At 40.2% G+C, this 17,450-nt stretch overlaps 2 non-coding genes across 2 annotated transcripts; both read left to right on the forward strand.

Annotated features, from left to right (window-relative positions):
• Positions 1-5,022: 5,022 nt before the first annotated feature.
• On the forward strand, positions 5,023-5,094 carry TRNAE-CUC (transfer RNA glutamic acid (anticodon CUC)). The gene has a single exon. It is a non-coding gene; the product is annotated as a tRNA-Glu (tRNA).
• A 7,001-nt stretch (positions 5,095-12,095) lies between these two features.
• Positions 12,096-12,167, forward strand: TRNAE-CUC (transfer RNA glutamic acid (anticodon CUC)). The gene has a single exon. It is a non-coding gene; the product is annotated as a tRNA-Glu (tRNA).
• Positions 12,168-17,450: the final 5,283 nt, after the last annotated feature.

A 17,450-nucleotide genomic window follows, 5' to 3' on the forward strand; every position in this document is an offset into this window, starting at 1 on the left:
GAGCTAAGCCAATCTCATGGCAGATAAGCAAAAAAACTTTTTTTAAAAAATGATGAGATTATGTAAACAAACCCTCTTTATTAAGTATTAAAATGCAGACATTCAATATGAAAGAAGATAATTATGGAGCTGCCAGATCACAGTTGTACAGCTGCTTACAAATTGGTTAAAAAAGAAAAAAAATCCAAAAGAAAATGCCATATTCAAGACAGAGTATGAGATGGTCACATACTGCACCATTGGGCTCTTCCCTTGGTGCAGAAATCATATTTGCCTGTTGGCAATTTCTACTTTAGTAAGGTTTTCAACTCCGCATCAAAACTCCTCCACAAAGTCATCCCAAGATATGGAGCTGCCGTTTGGCTGTGGGACTTGTCACAAGGCTTATTATGATGTCTGAGGAAAAGCCTCCAATTGTAGGTTGATATACAAGTTGCACTGAGCCAAAAATACAGGGAATAGGTTGGAATACCCATCAGACTTTTTTGAAACAGGAACTCAGCATTTTTGTCATTGTGAGATTGATGCTCCCAATCTGCTTATTTGTGTCTGCACATTAGTCAGTTTTAGTGGTTCAACACCTCTATTCTGAGTAACTAAACTGGCCTTGGGGAGCTAGAAGCAAGCTTTCATGGTCCAGCCACAGGAAACTGTAGAAGGTGTTGAAATGCCCAGCAATGAAGGTGTGAGAATGGGGATGGGGGTTGTTTGTGCAGCACGTTGCCAGCACAAAGAGCAGGACTAAGGTGAGTGTTGCATATGTGCTTGCACACTGAATTGCCAGCACAGCAAGTGAAAGATGGAAGACCATTGTGTGTATCTTTGCATACCACGTTCTTCTAGAGTCAAGGGGGAGCAGTGAAGTGTGGTAATGTAGTCCAAAGTCAGTGGAGCACTGGATGCGGTGTTCTCTACAACAAGGGCTGGAACAAACAAGAATTGTTCTAGGTTAGGAGCTGGATGCCAGAGTTGTTCCCATCAACTGGGGCTTGATTCCAGCTAGAGTCACACAGCTGTACAATCTACCCAATCTGTTGCTGCTAATGAGGCTGTTAACTCTGTCAGGTCCTGGAAGTACTTCTAGCCTTGTGAGTTACCAGCCTCTGCTTGGCATGGTGTCTTTCTGCCAAGGTGGGTGGTCTGCCACACAGCTTGGCATTAATGCCTGCTGCAGGACCATCCATAGTACTGGAAGATGATCCCAGCAATGCTACCCCTAAACCTGTGGAAGCTCAGGGTACCTAGCAGGTCATCTTAAATGTTCTCCACACCATATTCCCCTGGTGTCTCCTCCTCAGAGGCTGATTCTGTCTCTTAGGGCATGACATCCTAGTGCAAATTCTTAGCTATATGTTTTATTTATTTCTATAAAAATAGAAGACCCCCTAAAGCAAATGTTCTTCTGCTTCAATTCTTGTAACTTCTCCAGTTTCTTGGAATTTCCATCATGTTCATTGGAGGCTGCCCGGAAGATGGAAAATCCCATTCTTTCCCAGGCTCTCACAATGAACTTCTGTTTAGCTCTACCCTTTGTTTTAAAATAACAAACACTTTTCTCTGTCCAGCAGAGGGAGGGGCTGGGGTAATCTGACCATGAGTATGTACATGACAAAGTCAAACATCTGAGTCTAGCATGCATGCCAAATTCACAATACTAATATTATGATTGTGATTTCCTTTTTCATATATTAAAGGAATGCAATTTTTAAAAAAGAGCAAGAATTCAATTGGTGTAGCTTTCTTCACCATCACTTTGCTGGAGAAAAGATATCTGTTGGATTTCTGCTTGTTTAGTTATTAATAGTGCAGATTCTCAGTTGTGGGGAGTTCAGAGAAAAATTAGGGATGTTGTATCTCAACATGCTCAGGGGAGCTGTCTTTTACATGCCCTAAAGCTGAGGCTTGGCCTTGAAAATCGGGTCCACACCTGGAATCATTTATATTCTGTTGCAAAGCACAGCAGTACTTAAAAAAAAAAAAAAAACCCTAATTCACCATTCAGGATCAGAGGAAACAGTCATAGTAAGCCACAAGACAGATGATTTATCAGAAACCTTGAGAAAGTAGGCCAAGAATTTAGGAAGACTGCAGTTTTTTTTTCTAGACATCCTTGCTTCATTCCTTTACTGAGCATTGCAACAAGTATTGTTTTTATACATTAAATTGTCTCCTGGGGGAAAAAAAATAAAAAATCAGGCCAACAGGCAGAAACAAGAACAATTTTCCTCATCTTTCCCTCAGAGAGAACTGAATGAGGAATGTGGTTGGGAAGTACAGCTTATCTTTGAGACAGGAAACAAAAACTATGAAACTAGAACTACACTTCAACACACCTGCTAGAAATTCTATACACCATTGTGCAAATTCAGCCATTATACAATTGTTTTACCTTCCTCTCTTATCATTCCTTACATGGCTGAAATAGGTTTCTATAAACTAAACTGCAAGTTATCCCAACTTACTTAGTTGAAAGATGTTCTGAATTCATTGAAACTTACTTCTGAGTAAACCAGCATTGTACAACTGTGATAATGAAGTTTTTAATTAATATACTTCTAGCACTATGTATTATATTTTTAATCTGTGGATAACAGAAGTTTTCTAGATGGTTTACAGAGATACACACACACAATTAAAAGCAATATATTACAAGAAGAAGCAGAATTACATAGATGATTTTTCCCTGGTCTGGAGGCTCTGACTGAAGAAATCATCCCAGCACACATCATCTGTATGTATTTTGTCTGTGAGTGTGAGTTTCAACCTGCAGAAAGCACAAAACCTTAGCATTATTGTTAAGCAGTGTAGTTTCAAGACAAATGATTTGTATTGTTTTTGTATGTGTCTTTTTGGTATATCAACATTAAGCAATGATGTATAGCATTCACACCTAATTCTTAAGAAAACAGCTTATGGATAGTAGAGAAGCTACTGACATTAATTCCTGCAGAGTTATATTGTCCATCAGCATAGCTAGAAACCAGGAGACTGTGAGTTCTAGTTCCGCCTTAGGCATGAAAGTCAACTGGGTGACCTTGGGCCAGTCATTCTCTTTCAGCCCAACTCACCTCACAGGGTTGTTGTTGTGGAGAAAATAGGAGGAGGAAGGAGTAATAGGTATGTTCCCCATCTTGAGTTATTTATAAAAATAATAAAGGCAGCATAGAAAATAAATAAATAAAATCAGTACTTCAGAGTAAGCCTTACTGATTCCATAACTGACCAGGTGTAATTTTGCTGGGATGTTTCTTCCCGTTTCATGGGCACTTCGAAAAAAAATCTGTCTTAACATTTATTCATTAGATTTATATTCCACCTTTCCATTCGGGTACTCAAAACATCACCTCCTTCCTCCCATTTTTCCAAAAATAACTCTGTGGAGTAGGTTGGGCTGACAGAAAATGACTGGCCCCAATCCCCCAGTGAAGCATGATGGCCAAAGGAAGGCTTGAACCTGAATTTCTCTATAGTAATTTCAGTCCTCCACCTTAACTACTATCACACTGCCTCTCTTGTAGAGGAACTAAAGGGGTTTTGATAATGTTTGTAACTCCAGAAGAGGAATCTTTTGAATTTTGAAAGCATGTTGTGGCTACTCTGGGGGTAGTAACTTACAAATCTTCATAAATGGGAGACAAGGCTGGTCACAAAAGTTTTATATTCAGAAAGGAAACTCTCACAGCCTCTAGCTTCCCAGAACACTTTTAAGCACCCTGATTTACTTCCCCCCCCCCTTAAGTAGGGGGACACAGTTGCAAAAAACCACCAGGCTTCAGTCATGCCCTTTTTATTTTCTAAAAATGTCTACAGAGATATTTAGGGCTGAGAATTATCTGAGAATTACCCAATAAATTCCTAAAGCTACAGTTTTAACAAACAGTCAGGAAAGATGGTGGTGGTGGTGGGGGACCTAACAGGCACCAAGGGTATGGGCTGCAGTCACAGTGAAGTCAGACAGTATGACATCCCTTGCCCTGCATTGTAAAATCCCCTATGCTTTCCCAGTGCATTATTGAGACAAAGACATTGAAGTCAGTTCTATCCAAAGTGATGGGATTTTCTAAACCAGCAATACAGTCCTATGGATAGAAACAGACAGAACCCTACTGGGATCAGTGCAATTTATTTTATGACGTATGGGTTTAGACCAGCGTTTGTTTCTCAACTTCAGCAACTTTAAGATGTGTGGACTTCAACTCCCAGAATTCCTCGGCCAGCAATGCTACTATAAGTTACACTCCTTCAACTAAAAAAGAACGAATGATGGGCACCAGTTTGTAGAATATAAATTGCAATGCTGGCTGAGGAATTCTGGGACTTGAAGTGACTGAATTGAGAAACACTGGTTTAGACTGCAGCCTACGTTTGTATTAGGTTGAGTGGGGTGTTGAGTAGGTTCTAGGCACCGAAGCACCATGTGAAGGGGGAGAAACACACAGACATGGCAAGATCTGGTCAAAACTAAAACTAGGTGTAAAAGGTTGTTCTTTTTGTAGTCGAAGGGGCGTAACTTAGCCCCAAGAGCGGGTGGTGAAAGGGTTGGAGTAGAATGCAGGAAGGCAGGCTCTCGTCTCCTCTCCGGAAACTCAACAGGTGACTTTGGATCATTCCTTTCTCTCCACTCAGCCTAATTCACAACGTGGATATCGTGGGGAAAAATGGGAGGAGCTTGAGCTCCTGGACAAAAAGCAGAATATACATCTAATTAATAAATAAGGTAATAGCCTATATTTTTATAGGGACTTTTCTGTTATAAATCTTTGCATTGTGAATTTATTAGAGTCTTTTACTATACAATTCTTGTTTATTTGATTGATTTGCATTCCAGCTTTCATTCATGCAAAAGTTCCTGGTGGTGTATATAGAGCTCCCTCTTCAGAATAAATCAAAATATATATATTAAAAAGTAGGAGCAACTAGTCTTACATTAGAACTTAGAAAGGGTTACTGAATCTTCAGACTTGTAATTTTAAAAAAAAAATCTGGAGCCATATAACAAATATAAGAGAAACTTTCGTAACTTCCCTGGTGGTCTAGTGGTTAGGATTCGGCGCTCTCACCGCCGCGGCCCGGGTTCGATTCCCGGTCAGGGAAAGGCTTTTTATTTCCCCCCGGCTATCCACAATCAATCCAGCTAATCGCTGAAAGGTGTTTGAAGATGTTCTCCTTGTCTTTTAAAACAAGGAGAGGAAGCTTTGTTTTCATTTTTCCTTGGTGACACAAGTAAGGTTTCATTGTAATGCAAACTCGGTTTCATTAGTGGCTACATGAACAATCTCTGTCCTGCAACGTTATTTTCATTATTACCTGCAAATCTGTTCTCTAGACTTTCAAGAATGAATTTGTCCTCCTCAGGTTTGGATTTCAAACTCTTGCCGGAATACAGTCTTTTACAGTTTTCCAGAATAAATAATTAACTCCATGAGATTTATTAGATATTTATTAGACATGTTTAAGATTTTAAGGTTTATACAGAGGACTGCAAACTGCCTTAAGAAGTCTGTTTTGATAAACAGGAAACAACCACCACCCTAAATTCTGAGTTCACGTAAAATTGTTTTATATTTCCCTTTCAGTAGTACTATAGAACAATATTACCTTAGGGGTCTCTGTTACTAAAAGCAATGTTTCTCAGCCTCAGCAACTTTAAGATGTGTGGACTTCAACTCCCAGAATTCCCCAGCCAGCATTGCAATTTATTTTCTGCAAACAAAGCCCGTCATTCGTTCCTTTTTTAGTTGGAGTATAGTTTATAGTAGCATTGCTGGCTGGGGAATTCTGGGAGTTGAAGTCCACACATCTTAAAGTTGCGGTAGAGAAACACTGCTTTAAAGCATCGTTAATTTTTCCTCAGCTTGCAGCACAGCTAGGGGAAAACAACTAAATTTAAATTTAACAAATGAGTTGGTATTTGCAATGCAGAATTTAAAAAAAAACCCTCTGGTTGTATAAACTATCCTGTTATAGTTTAGCTGTAGAAAAAATCAGATTGGGGATTACAGATGAGGCAACAATTTTCATTTTTATTGATCTTCAGGGCTCATTATAATCCATAATGATGATATAATCCTTAAATTTTATACTATAGGATATTTTTGCCTTTTTAAAGAACTGTAGGTTCATGTGTACATTATCTATGTGCACCGAAGGAAATCCTACTAAATTTAATGACTGCCTTTTGCAGTAGGTGGCTGTAATAAATCTAACTAATAATAATTGTTGTTGTTGTTTATTCGTTTAGTCGCTTCCGACTCTTCGTGACTTCATGGACCAGCCCACGCCAGAGCTTCCTGTCGGTCGTCAACACCCCCAGCTCCCCCAGGGACGAGTCCGTCACCTCTAGAATATCATCCATCCACCTCATCCTTGGTCGGCCCCTCTTCCTTTTGCCCTCCACTCTCCCTAGCATCAGCATCTTCTCCAGGGTGTCCTGTCTTCTCATTATGTGGCCAAAGTATTTCAGTTTTGCCTTTAATATCATTCCCTCAAATGAGCAGTCTGGCTTGATTTCCTGGAGTATGGACTGGTTTGATCTTCTTGCAGTCCAAGGCACTCTCAGAATTTTCCTCCAACACCACAGTTCGAAAGCATCGATCTTCCTTCTCTCAGTCTTCCTTATGGTCCAGCTCTCGCAGCCATATGTTACTACGGGGAACACCATTGCTTTAACTATGCGGACCTTTGTTGTCAGTGTGATGTCTCTGCTCTTAACTATTTTATTGAGATTTGTCATTGCTCTTCTCCCAAGGATTAAGCGTCTTCTGACTTCCTGACTGCAGTCAGCATCTGCAGTAATCTTCGCATCTAGAAATACAAAGTCTTTCACTGCCTCTACGTTTTCTCCCTCTATTTGCCAGTTATCAATCAAGGTGGTTGCCATAATCGTGGGGTTTTTTGAGGTTTAGCTGCAAGCCAGCTTTTGCACTTTCTTCTTTCATCTTCATCATAAGGCTCCTCAGTTCCTCTTCGCTTTCAGCCATCAAAGTGGTATCATCTGCGTATCTGAGATTGTTAATGTTTCTTCCAGAGATTTTAACTCCAGCCTTGGATTCCTCAAGCCCAGCATGTCGCATGATGTGTTCTGCGTACAAGTTGAATAAGTAGGGTGAGAGTATACAGCCCTGCCGTACTCCTTTCCCAATCTTAAACCAGTCTGTAGTTCTGTGGTCTGTTCTTACTGTTGCTACTTGGTCGTTATACTGATTCTTCAGGAGGCATACAAGGTGACTTGGTATCCCCATACTGCTAAGAACTTGCCACAATTTGTTATGGTCCACACAGTCAAAGGCTTTAGAATAGTCAATAAAACAGAAATAGATGTTTTTCTGAAACTCCCTGGCTTTTTCCATTATCCAGTGGATATTGGCAATTTGGTCCCTAGTTCCTCTGCCTTTTCTAAACCCAGCTTGTACATCTGGCAATTCTCGCTCCATGAATTGCTGAAGTCTACCTTGCAGGATCTTGAGCATTACCTTATTGGCATGTGAAATGAGTGCCACTGTTCGATAGTTTGAACATTCTTTAGTGTTTCCCTTTTTTGGTATGGGGATATAAGTTGATTTTTTCCAATCTGATGGCCATTCTTGTGTTTTCCAAATTTGCTGGCATATAGCATGTATTACCTTTACAGCATCATCTCGCAAGATTTTGAGCAATTCAGCTGGGATACCATCATCTCCTGCTGCCTTGTTATTAGCAATGCTTCTCAAGGCCCATTCAACCTCACTCTTCGGGATGTCTGGCTCTAACTCACTGACCACATCATCAAAGCTATCCCCGATATTGTTATCCTTCCTATACAGGTCTTCCATATATTCTTGCCACCTTTTCTTGATCTCTTCTTCTGTTAGGTCCTTGCCATCTTTGTTTTTGATCATACCCATTTTGGCCTAGAATTTACCTCCAATGTTTCTAATTTTCTGGAAGAGGTCTCTTGTCCTTCCTGTTCTATTGTCTTCTTCCACTTCTGCGCATTGCTTGTTTAAAAATAATTCCTTATCTCTTCTCGGTAACCTCTGGAATTCTGCATTTAATTGGGCATATCTCCCCCTATCACTGTTGCCTTTTGCTTTCCTTCTTTCTTGGGCTGCTTCTAGTGTCTCAGCAGACAGCCATTTTGCCTTCTTGGTTTTCTCTTTCTTTGGGATGTATTTTGTTGCCACTTCCTGAACAATGTTGTGAACTTCTGTCCATAGTTCTTCCGGGACCCTATCTACTAAGTCCAGTCCCTTAAATCTATTCTTCACCTCCACGGCATATTCCTTAGGAATATTAGTGAGCTCATATCTAGCTGATCTGTGGGTCTTCCCTAATCTCTTTAGTCTGATCCTAAATTGTGCAATAACTTCGTGATCTGAACTACAGTCAGCTCCAGGTCTTGTTTTTACCGACTGTATAGATGTCCGCCACCTTTGGCTGCAAAGGATGTAGTCAATCTGATTTCAGTGTTGTCCATCTGGTGAAGTCCATGTATAAAGCCGTCTCTTAGGTTGTTGGAAGAGAGTGTTTGTTATGCAGAGTGAGTTGTCTTGGCAAAATTCTATCAGCCTATGTCCTGCTTCATTCTGTTCTCCCAGGCCATGCTTACCTGTAATTCCAGGTGTCATTTGACTGCCCACCTTAGCATTCCAGTCTGCTGTGATAAAAATAACGTCTCTTTTAGGCGTGTTGTCCAGTAGGTGCTGCAGATCCTCATAGAACTGCTCTACTTCAGCTTCTTCAGCATCTGTGGTTGGGGCGTATATTTGGATCACTGTGATGTTAGATGGCTTGCCCTGAATTCAAATTGAGATCATTCTATCGTTTTTTGGATTGTATCCAAGCACTGCTTTAGCCACTTTACTATTAATTATGAAGGCTACTCCATTTCTTCTGTGGTCCTCTTGTCCACAGTAGTAGATCTGGTGGTCATTTGATGTGAAGTGGCCCATTCCAGTCCATTTCAGTTCACTGACGCCCAAAATGTCTATCTTTAATCTTGACATCTCACCAATAACCACATCCCATTTGCCCTGGCTCATAGATCTTACATTCCAGGTTCCAATGGTGTGTTGATCCTTAGAACATCGGATTCACCGTTCACCACCAGCACCGTCGGCCGCTAGCCGTCCTTTCGGCTTTGAGCTAGCTGCGTCATCACGTCTGGGGCCAGTTAAACTCATCCTCTGTTCCTCCCCAGTAGCATTTTGACCATCTTCTGACCTGGGAGTCTCATCTTCCGATGGTATACCAACATCTCTGGTTGAATTAATAATAATAATGAGACATAATTCCAGATAAGGGAACAATTTTGGCCACTCATTCCCCTTAACAACAGCAACCTCTTAGCCCAGAATGGGAATAAGTAAAAAAAATAAATAAAAAGCTCCCTTTGTCTGATACTGCATGACAGTGCTAAAGTCAGGATGATATCAAAGACTGATGAAATAAATTCTCAACAGGGCAATGATTCTAGAAACTGAATTTCAAGGCCTGGCTTCCCCAACATGATGCTGTCCAGATACATGGGACTACAACTCCCATCATGCCCACGTAGGACATCTTGATCATGAGCTGGTATAATAATAATAACAGCAACAATAACAATACTAATTTATTAAATTTGTATGCTGCCCGATCCCCAGCAACTCTGGGTGATTTACAAATTGTTAAAAACATTAAAAAAAATGCAAAACAATACAAAACAAAGAACAAAGTTGGCAGAGATAACAAACCCAGATGTAGACAAAGAAAAATAAGAAAATCATGCTTGCCAAAGGCCTGGACAAAGAGCCACATCTTCAGGACCCTTCGAAACACCAGGAGGGTGGGTACCGTTCAGATCTTTGGTGGGGCTCATTCCAGAGGGCTGGCACTGCGACAGAGAAGGCACGCTTCTAGGATCCCAGTAGGTGGCTTTGTTTAACTGAAGGAGCTAGGAGTGCGCCAACCCTGCCAGATCAGATTGGCTGGGCAGATATTATTCAATTTGAGCCCAGTCAGTGTGATACTTCATGATGGCATTCAGCACACCCATGTTCCTCAGGAAGGGGCCACGTATAGTCTGGGGTGATGGGTGTCTGTATATGCACATATACAGTGCCAGCTGAAGGGTATATGGCGTCCCTTGGCTACACTGACTGATGGTGCTACCTATGCAAAGATGTGCATTTTTAAATGATTCAGAAAAAGAGGTGGTGTTGGCTCCCCCTAAGCTTCCGTGCCCTAGGCCAGTGCCTGCTCGGTGTCAGCCTAAACCTGGCCTTGCACTTACTGTATATATTTGCATAGGTTGATCTCTGTGGCTTGTTCCCAGCAAGGAATAAAGTCACAGTTCTTTCTTGCCTCCTTGCTTGCTTCAACTTATCTTTGTAACGGAAGGCTTCTCACTATTACACAAAGTGTCCCACTCTGCACATTCAGGACCCAAAACATCACTTAAGCAGTTCATCCAATTCCTCTCTGAATACAGGCAAAAACCATCCAGCTGAGAAAAGCTCGCATTTTGTCATACTCTTGTTCAGCGCATGGAGGCGCCCAGATACCCTGGGAGCCCTGGCTAAGTCCCAGTTCCTCATCTTTTTGTGAGGAGAGAGAGAGACTGTCAGGCTAAACTTTTGTTCCAAATGTTCTCCCTCCCTGTCCTGCCTGAGACGGAGGTTGTGGCATTGTGCTTTACCCTCCATAAAATGATTAGCAGAAACAGGACTTTATGTAAAGTCTCTACTGTAGGAAATTCCATAACTGATTAAGAGATGCAGAAAGCATTCAGATACAATGTGCAAGTCAGTGGAGCACAACTTTCTGGGTAAACAGTCTTGTGGCATTTGAAATGTGGCATAAAGCCTCCATTTTCCTGGAGGAGGTTTGAATCTCTTGCTGATGTAACCACCGTAGAGGCTCTTCATGCTTCCATGCCTTAATGTTTTCTGGAATTAGTGGTGATTTTGTGATATCCATGAGAGCCCACCTGGGATAGTTGTCCTTGTGGCCTTAACCTCTGAGCTCAGTTTCCAAGTATTTCTGCTATTCATGTCCCTCAGTTTTGACTAATAAATCAGCTCCGTCTTCCACATTTCATATATCCTTTTTAATGTACTATTTACTCTGCCTGGTGGCCAAATGTCATGCTTCTCGTGTCTGTCAAATAACTCTTCAGAAATTGGGTTGGTGGCAACTTATTAAGGCCTGCCTGAGCTTTAACTGGATCTTGCCGACAAGTGGTGTTTCCTTCGTTCTTATTTTAGGGTGTTAATGACCAGAATAAAGTTTTGGGTGTTAATATACAGTTACAGAGCAGTCACTGTTGCCCAGTTACAACTTGCAGTTCAAAGGCACAGTTCAAATTATATATTTGTATTGAAAACAAGAGGCTTCCAAGAAATTTATGGTGGAATCTACAAAGGTTTGTGCCATATTAATTCTACATATTTTAGGCTTGAAGATGCCATAAGCTGCTTCCTCATTTACATTGCTGCAGATGAATACTTTCGCTTTCTAGGGTTACAGTCTATATTAACAGTTGCAGAAGCCCTTGGCAGGGTGATTTTTTCTGAAAATGATTGAAGTCTTTTTAAAAATAGTCATGGGCTGAGCTTGAACGAACAAGGGCTGTACTACTGGAGGAACAGGTGTGGATGGGAAGCGCCGACCGGTAAACTTGCATTTCTCTGGGCTGCAGCGCAGTCAGTTCAGCAGAATTGCAGATTTTTTCGCAGTTTCCCGTTTGAGCCTTAACTCAGCCAAGGAATGGGCTCCGTCCTCCTCTTCTTTTTTTTAAAGGCAAGATGCAATTCCCGGGAGATGAGCGAGAGCAGATAGAGGACGGAAAAAATAGATGGTCCCCCCCCCCCCCCGTCCCCAAAGTCGTCTTTCTAGACGGATCGTTTTTATGGGCAAGCCAATAACAAAAGCAAGTATGTGTTGTTCAGTTGCCGGAATTAGCCTCGTCAGCTTGATGCAAAACGGCCTTTTCGACTGGAAAGTCATTAGGTTCGGGAAACTATACTAAGAGCTGTCCTTATATAAGAAAACAAGACAAAACTTCTGGGTTGACTCAGGAATTCAAATTAAGTGGACCTTAATTTAAAGAAAAAAAAAGAACTATGACGCAAAGATCCCTGGTGGTCTAGTGGTTAGGATTCGGCGCTCTCACCGCCGCGGCCCGGGTTCGATTCCCGGTCAGGAAATAAAGTTTTTAAATTTAGAACTTCCTTAATAAAAGTGAAAACAAAAATGCCTCTTTTCCTTCTTTTCTGGGCAGTAGTGTATAATGTGTAGCATGGGTTTTTTTTCTTACAAAGTGAAAAAGGGATGAAAATTAAGTTGCATCATATTTTTATTTATATGTCTACTATATTTAACTGAAAGGAAGACTACTGTTCCCACTCAATATAATTTTTAAAATGGAAGAGTTATCTTTGGGAGGGGTCCCCCCATTTTGAGAATATAATTGAAAGGTAAATGGGCCTTTTCTATCTTCTATCTTGTCTTAAATTCATGACTGTCTTCCTTTGGGGTTAATTTACTACCTCCTGCTCAAAGTCCCCTGTAGTTCTTGAAAAGAACACACCTTTTGTTTCTGTTGTGTTTATTCTCAGCACCGCCATGAAACTTAACAACTAGGCAAGGTACTATGTCTTCAGCCTGCTCACTTTTATTTTTAAGCCTCCCTATTCAGTAATGGAATAGCAAGCAAAAACGTTGCAGCCAAAATTCTGCAGTTTGTGCAAGAGTCATCACAGGAAAAGTGTGTTCAATATTTTATCGTAAGTAGCTGTAGAAAGGCAGAAATAAAGATTAGAATGCATGCATACATGCATGCATGCAATGCAATGCAATGCTGTATTACAATACCTGCAGTTCTGTCTCCAGTTCTAAGTCCCAAAAAAGCTTTCAATGTACAACCACACCCTGAAACACAGTATTCTGGATAAAAGTCTTATCTGTGAAATCTTCATCATCTTGATGTTGCATGATTTTTGCATGATATCCAACAGAAACCATGATCAGATCCTAGATGATGACTTTCTCCATGGGGTTAATCAGAAAATCTCCAGATTTGTTATGCTTCCAGGGGACAAAAGTTGTGAACGAGAAGTAGAGATCCTTATTGGATTCACTGGAACGTAATTGTTATGGTTCAGACAACATATTTTATTTCATGTTTTCATATGGATATTGAATTAAAACCTACCTTTGTGAATTGATGCACCTTTTGTATGTACAGTGCACTATAGCTGAGAACCAGCAAAAGCCAGTGGTTGTTGGTGATTAGAGTCAAATATGCATGGGGCTAATTCGGATAGAAAAGTAACACTTTTTTTTAATCAATGCCTGCTCTTTTATGCTTTCCCATTTTTATTCTCTGTGCTAAGCTGTAAGTCACACACTGCCATTCAGTACATTGGCATCCCTAGTGCTTACAACTGAAACATCATGCTTTCAAGTTTTTATTGTATTTATGTGTACTTTAAACATATATATATATTGCAATAAAAAGTGTATGTAAGCAAGACAAAAATTAAATACACAGCATATAGTAGTAAAACACCAATAAACTTGACGTTAAAAGGCCTTCACCTGTATGTATCATAATAATGCAATAGAGAGGGGCAGCCTTTTGAAAATGCACAGTCCACCCAATCCTGCCTCTGAAAACGTTTGGCATCTTTAGCAGGTCATGATGCTCACCTATCCTTTGTGTTTCCTGAGTCCATGCTGTTAAGAGCTTTATAAATAATAAATTTATAGAACAACTTGAATTAGGAAATTGACTTGTCCAAGTCACCCACAAATGTACATTCATACACATGCAGCAGGAGTGAGCTAACTTACTCATAAGCACACCATGACCACTTTTTGTTCCAGCCGAGGTTTTCAAACTGTTTTCAAAAGTGCACATTGCAGAGCACATTAAAGTAATCTCAGAAGTTTTTAGGGCCTGATAACACAGGCTAGATTGGCAAAGGCTAGATTCTAAGATCCCTGGTTACCATGTATGCTGTACAGTATTATGAACAATGATGGCTCTTACTATACCAATAATAACTTTACTTTCAAAGCCCGGGGCAGAGCTCTTTCCCTGTTCTCTTCTTTGATAGCACAAAGGCAGTATTCTTGGAACAATTTGCTGGGCCTCTGTTAAAAATTACTGGAATATTCCAGAAGGGGGCACACCAGTCCCATACTGCAAGCTTGTGATCTGTTGCCTCCTCAAAGAAATCTGTTCATTTTTTCTTTCAAATCACATGGATTCGTCATAATAATGGTTTGGTTTGGAGGGAGTCAAGTTTCCTACCTGACTCATGTTTAAAACATTTTATAAAATAAATATTGTATAAAAACAATGAGACATTTGTGTGATTAATGAACGTATTTTTTTTAATGAACTGTAAGGGAAATGTTGGCTTGGCTGCAGTGGTCCTAAGATATATTCTCTTCCCATCCCTCCAGTGAGGAAGAGTGAACCTCTCTATTTTATTAACAGTACACAAGCTGGGGTTATTAAAAGTAATAGGGCCATCTTATCCTGATTTCTTGGAGATCAGCTGCTGTGCAGCACAAAGAAAGACCTCTGGTTAGAAATAAGCAGATCATGTCTTCACCAATTAGTTATCTATGCCTGGTAAGATCAAGAATAGGTTTGATCCATAAGAGCTCCCTCTGAAGACTATTAAAAACTATAAAGAGAATTGTAACAATTCAACAGAAAAGTAGTCTTCAAGGTGCCATTTGGGTTTTTTTTTTTCCTGTAAAAGACTAACACAATTGCCACTTTGAAAATTATTCAAAAAATACAGTTGGTCAGATAAAAACTGGTTCTTTAAATTACAGTGATGGATAATCTTGAACATACGCCACTGCTTGAGAACTTAACTAGGTACCAGTGCATTTCAGAGGGCAATTCAAAGCATTGATGGTACATTTCAAGCTATATATGGCACAAATCCAAGTCTGGAACTTATTAATAATAGGGACTACATTTAAACATGGGAAAAAGTCTCAACTAGTCTCTGTATATCCAGAATCATGGCAGGGAAAGAGGTTTTTAAATAACACAACTTTTAAGATAGATTTGTGCCACAGAATCTTGCATTTTACAAATGAAGTATGGGTGCAGATTTTCATGTTAATAAAGTGGTAGATTCTTAGTCCCAGCTCTTTTGGAAATCTAGGTAAAAGGTAAAGGTTTCCCTTGACGTAAAGTCCAGTCATGTCCGACTCTAGGGGGCGGTGCTCATCTCCGTTTCTAAGCCGTTAGAGCCAGCGTTGTCCGTAGACTCGTCCATGGTCATGTGGCCAGCATGATGACACGGAACGCCGTTACCTTCCCGCCGAAGCGGTACCTATTGATCTACTCACATTTGCATGTTTTTGAACTGCTAGGTGAGCAGGAGCTGGGACTAGCAACGGGAGCTCACCCCATCGCGCGGATTCGAACCGCCGACCTTCTGATCGGCAAGCTCAGCAGCGCAGCGGGAAATCTAAGAAGATGCAAAAATGCAACTGGAAACCCCAGGATGAGTATTTTGATGAGTCTAAGCTTCTTCATTTGCTTAAACACTATTTGAGAGGTTAAGGCAATCTCTTTCTGTGTTGGAATTTTCTTCTCAGAAAGAATGTTTGGAAATTATCACTTTGAAGCTTTAGGAACAGAGCTCAAGGTTAGAGCCCACATTTCATTGCAATACATCATAGGCTTGATCCAGGCATCTCCAGTTAAAGGGATCAGTTGGCTGACAATAAGAAAGTGTTCTGGACTGTGGAGTCAGCTGCAGTAAACAATACTAGACTAGGGCAAGTGCCCCGATAAATGATTTACAGCAGCTATAGTTGAGGTGATGCAAACCTGTCTGCGTTGTTATTTCAGCACAACAGTACTTGGATGTCACTAGAATACACTTAACAAGTTCTTAGTAGAGGATCCTACTTTAAGTGAACAAGTAGACCAGGCTATTATAAAGTAGCTCCCTACATTTTTAATGAAACCCTTTATATATTTTATAAATACCTACCATTGTAATCAAGGTGTACCTTTTATAGTTGTAACAACTGCTTAACGTTAGCATTTTATACATTGTTGGGAAATGCTGTGGAACCTTTTGGGATAGATTTCAGAGATGGCTTTCTGTCCTGCCAACATGGCTCTGTCTACTGTTGTGGCTTGGAGCTCTTCACTTGGAACATATTCCTTTGGAAAGTTAGGACTGGAGACACGGACTCCTTGCACTATCTGTTTATCTAGGAGCAAGTTTAAGTATGAAGCTAGCTTGAAAAATATGATCACTTCTCCTCAAACCAAATATTACTGCTTTTACTCCCTCAATCCAATGATAGGATCTCTCATGCTTGCAAACCTCTTCTTATATATAGCTGCAGAAATGTAGATTTCCATTTCATTTTTCACCTATATTCCAAATCCAATCACTATAACCTTCACCATAGGAGTCAGAGAACTTTTAGCTGGTAGCCACCTGTCATCGTAATACATTAGTTCTTATTTCATAGCATATTGTCTAGCTATAAAAATGTCCATCAACTTCTTAATATATCACTTTAAAAAAATCTATATAACCTATATTTTTATATAGCAAAAATACAAAGACTGTTCTTATTAATATTCTTCCATGCTCACTGTATATGTGAAGGAGGATACGCTGTTACCTCCAGCCAAGTGCTCAGCATCACTCTGAAGAAGGTCCTTCAGGTGCCAGATGTATTCTGCAGGATGCAGTAGCATGGAGGAACCTTCAACCTATACATCCGTACATTTGTTAATGCTCCTTTCTTGCTAAAATTCACATATTGGTAGGAAATTCAGATGCAATTCTACTATGTACTCTGAATTCTGAACAGCTCTGTACTGTGTGCTGTTACCACATAAGAGGGCCTATGGAGAAGCCTAGCTACCTAGGAGGATTCCCTGATGTCCATTTGCTTAGATATCTACAAATCCAGATCACCTGACTTGGCAGTAGTTTGAAAATCCCCTTGCAAGGATTTTTTAATTTGCTTTTCTTTTGTGAGAAGCTCAACTATGTAGAGGCGTATTGAGAAATGAACACACATTTGTCTTTAACTGTGCGTAGGCATGAAAAGTGGAGATGCAAAATCAACAAAGCTGTAGTGTGTTTATATTACAGATGAATGTTGGGCAATGTCCAGTTGATTCAAACTCCTTCAAGTCCCATTGTGTATTTTTCCAGAGACAGTTAAGCATGTTGTGTTTTTCCTTTTCCCAAAGTTTGAGTTAAGCATGGGCTTAAATCTCTCTCACTATGAGGACTTTACAGCACAGTAGTTAATGTTTGTTCAAGTCTTAGATAATACCGATATTTCTGACATTCAATCTGTAAATTCTTTTATACAAAATAAAATGGTCTGCACCATAAAAATGCATTGCTTGGAAAATAAGCTTTCCATTGTTCTGCTAGAGTAGTATTAAATTTTTTCCTCTTACAGTTCCTACT

Source organism: Candoia aspera, chromosome 1, assembly GCF_035149785.1.
Source record: "Candoia aspera isolate rCanAsp1 chromosome 1, rCanAsp1.hap2, whole genome shotgun sequence".
NCBI classification, from domain to species: domain Eukaryota; kingdom Metazoa; phylum Chordata; class Lepidosauria; order Squamata; family Boidae; genus Candoia; species Candoia aspera.